Source organism: Danio rerio, chromosome 11 (genome assembly GCF_049306965.1).
Source record: "Danio rerio strain Tuebingen ecotype United States chromosome 11, GRCz12tu, whole genome shotgun sequence".
NCBI classification, from domain to species: domain Eukaryota; kingdom Metazoa; phylum Chordata; class Actinopteri; order Cypriniformes; family Danionidae; genus Danio; species Danio rerio.
The window spans coordinates 45,890,054-45,893,959 of NC_133186.1; the positions used below are offsets into that span (position 1 = coordinate 45,890,054).

Consider the following 3,906-nt stretch of genomic DNA (forward strand, 5'->3'; position numbering starts at 1 on the left):
CACAGAATGAATACCAACTTTTATTGATCAAGAAACTGAAGATGACAAATGCTTCACCAGAAGACGAGCTTGAGACAGAAAAAAAATCAAATAAAAGTCTCACACAGGTTCTAGATCAGTCCGTCTACATCTGTGATGAACCACAGGTAAAGTTAAAGTATGGCCCATTTTCATACACACACACACACACACACGCACACGCACACGCTGTACAGCAGCTACACAAACACACCGTGATTCATTCTTGCATAACGCACAGCTCGCATCTTCATATGCAGCCAGATCAGTCTTAAAAATAATGCATTAATAAAATTTAATTCAAACATGCACGGCACAATTCACATTTACAAAACTCAATTTGTCAATTTAAAACAGAATTCATAAATACAACACACAATTTGTGGATTCACAAGTAAAAATGTAAAATATTTCCATCAAATCAGTTGGATTTGTGTATTTATGAATTGTTTTTAATTAACGAATTGGATTTGTGTCTTTACTAATCACGTTTTGAATTTATGAATTGGATGCATTTAAGAGTTACGTTTTGAATATTACGAATTGGATTTGTGCATTTACGAATCACATTTTGAATTTATGAATTGGATTTTTTTTACGAATTACGTTTGGAATATTATGAATTGGATTTGCGCATTTATGATTCACGTCATAAATTTATGAATTGTATTTGTGTATTTACGAATTACTTTTTGAATTTATGAATCAAGTTTGTGTATTTACAAATCACGTTTTGAATTTATGAATTGGATGTATTTACGAACTACGTTTTGAATATTACGAATTGGATTTGTGCATTTACGATTCACGTTATGAATTTGTGAATTGGATTTGTGCATTTACGAATTATGTTTTAAATTTATGAATTTGATTTATTTACAAATTACGTTTTGAATATTATGAATTGGATTTGTGCATTTACAATTCACATTTTGATTTTATGAATTGGGTGTGTCTTTACGAATCGTGCTTTGGATTTACAAATTAAATTTGTGTATTTATGAAATGTGTTTTTAATTTACGAATTGGATTTCTGTATTAACGAATCACATTTTGAATTTACAAATTGGATGGGTTTTTGCATCGCGTTTTGAACTTACGAATTAAATTTCTGTATTAACGAATCACATTTTCAATTTATGAATTGTATTTGTGTATTTACGAATCACGTTTTGAATTTACGAATTGAATTTGTGTGTTTACGAATCAAGTTTTTAATTTACGAATTGCATTTGTGTTTATAAATCGTGTTTTGAACTTACAAGTTGGATTTGTTTATTTACGAATCACGTTTTGAAATTACAGATTAGATTTGTGTTTTTCAATTGTGCTTTGAATTTACGAATCGGATGTGTATTTATGAATTGTGTTTAAATTTATCAATTAAACTTTTACAAATCACGTTTTGAATTTACGAATTGGATGTGCATGTTATTGAATCGCGTTTACGAATTGGATTTGTGTATTTACGGAAAACATTTTGAACTTACGAAATTGGATTTTGTAAATGTAAATTGTTGCGGATGCATAAATTATATTTTGTAGACATATATCTTTTGAGGCTGATCTGGCATCATGCTCCAGTGTTTTCTCTCTAAAAGACATTGGTTCTCCAAAAACGCTTAAACGCTTGGCTTATAAAAGAAAAACATGATATATTAAAAATCCACCGAGCGACAGCATTGTTACAGCTAGCTTTAATACATTACTGGTATCAAATACTTCAACAGGCCGAACATTTGCATCTCCAAACAGTTTCTTGTACAATTTTACAAAAATATCCACAGCGCTCTTTACTTCACCGCCAAATGCTGAAGAAACTTCACTTCATTAACTCAATAAGAAGCTGAGGAACTCCACTAATCCCAAATTGGATATACAAATCCAGCCTTTCAATGTTCATCTCTGAAAACAAACGAAAAAAGGATCATCACTGACCATCTCCACCAAAACAAATAGACACAAGTCAATGTCAGTATATCTCCAGCGTGTATCTGCAGATTCTCAATCGTCAGCTACAGCTTTCATAGTTTTACTCTTTGTGTCTGCATGGAGGAAAACAAATATATGAGCAGGAAAAAACACACGGACGTAAACATGTTTTGTTTTTTATCTTACGAAAAATAAAACAACACCTGAGGCTGTTCGATTTCATCTCTCAAGTCACTTTGTTGTTTGTGCGCCGGTTATTTGCTGAATCCAGCCTGTATATTGCAAATCGTCATCATCAGCAGCTCCAGTGACTTTGAGAATACAGTAACAAACACAAACCATCATCGTTTTTCACTTTCTGGCTCACAAAAATGACTGAAGACTTCATTTCAGGGCTGCTAACCAAACTATTTCTGGGTTAGTTCACTAAAATTTTTACAATTCTGTAATAATCACTCACTTTTAAGTCATTCCAACCCTTTGAATACTTAATTTATCGACAAAACACAAATTAATTCATTTTAGATGAAATCCTGGAGCTCTCTGATCCTCCACAGACAGCAGGAGACGTTCAGAATCAAGTTCATCTGTGTTCAGTGGTTTATTCGTAGAGTTATGAAGCTACAAGAACAGATTTGTGTGCAAAATAATACAAATAAATAAATAATAACTTGAAAAAAAAAGCACAACATGCACTATAGTGAACAGAGTTCTTATGAATGCACATCCTGAACTCAAAATAAAGAGAAGAAACTAATGAATAAAGTCTGTTTAAAATATTTTTGCATGCACAAAAGTGATCACATAGCTTCATAACATCATGATTAAACCACTGAAGACAGATTTAATGGTTTGAGTCCTCTTTTTTTGCCTTTATTGAAGTCTATAGAGGATGAGAGAGCTCCAGGATTTCATCTAAAATATCTTCATTTGAGTTTTATCGATAAATGAACGCCTCAGGGTGTTTAATGCGAGTAATTAAATACAGAATGCTCATTTTTGAGTGAACTAACCCTTTAAATGACAGGAATATGTGCAGCAGCATGTAAAACACATGACATATTGTGAGAATAATAACAGAAACAGACCTTAGTCAGAGGAGATCTTGTGTTTGATCATGAATGAAACACAAGCAGAATCCATTTTTCATGATTGAGGTCCATCCGCTTGTATTGTTCTGTATATTGATCCTCGACTAAGGTCAGTATTGAGCTCAAAAAGAAACCCGAGTTTCATCAGATCTGCGCATGTCGCACTTTAATCCCTCACGGGTCAGTTTGCAGAACGAAAACAAACCTGATTGTTGACTAAAACAGCCCTGGTTTCAGTTACCGGCCAATAGAAACCGCTCAGACTGGCATTTTAATCAAAGATGTGCAGATCTAATCAATGCAGAAGTCTGACAGCGATCCACCCCCAATTAAAGGGATAGTTCACATTTATTTTTTTAATTTGCCATCAGGCTATAAGTGAGATTGTTTTCCATCAGTAGAGCATTAAAGAAGATTTTTAAGATACTTTTTTTTTTTTTTTCTTAAACCCTCACTCACTAACCTTCAGCTTAGTCCCTGATTTATCAAGAATCACCACAGCGGAATGAACCACCAATTAGTATGTAATCAGAATTGTACATTTTAATACATTATATATATATATATAACTGGATTTATATAATGACAAATAAAGTAAAAACAATATAAATAAAACAGAATCAATACTGTTGGCAGAGGTTGTGCATTAAGGTTATAAAGAAGTAAATAATGTTCTGACCTTATTTTTTTTGCTTCACTCGACCTCAATAAACACTGTAAAATATCCGTAATTTAGCAGTTTTCCATATTTTTGGATTATATTTGTTCTAATTTGACATTTTCTCATTTATTTATGCTTTGGAATTGCTTTATGAAAGTAGAGAGTTTGAAGAATGCTGATAATGGGTAACCATTGACTTTAATT

General features: G+C 32.3%; 1 long non-coding RNA gene across 1 annotated transcript; it reads right to left on the reverse strand.

The window, feature by feature from the left end:
- Positions 1-3,584, reverse strand: LOC141376682 (uncharacterized). The gene is made up of 2 exons (XR_012387384.1): positions 2,154-3,584; positions 1-2,063 (listed from the first exon to the last, which is right to left on the reverse strand). It is a non-coding gene; the product is annotated as an uncharacterized lncRNA (long non-coding RNA).
- Positions 3,585-3,906: the final 322 nt, after the last annotated feature.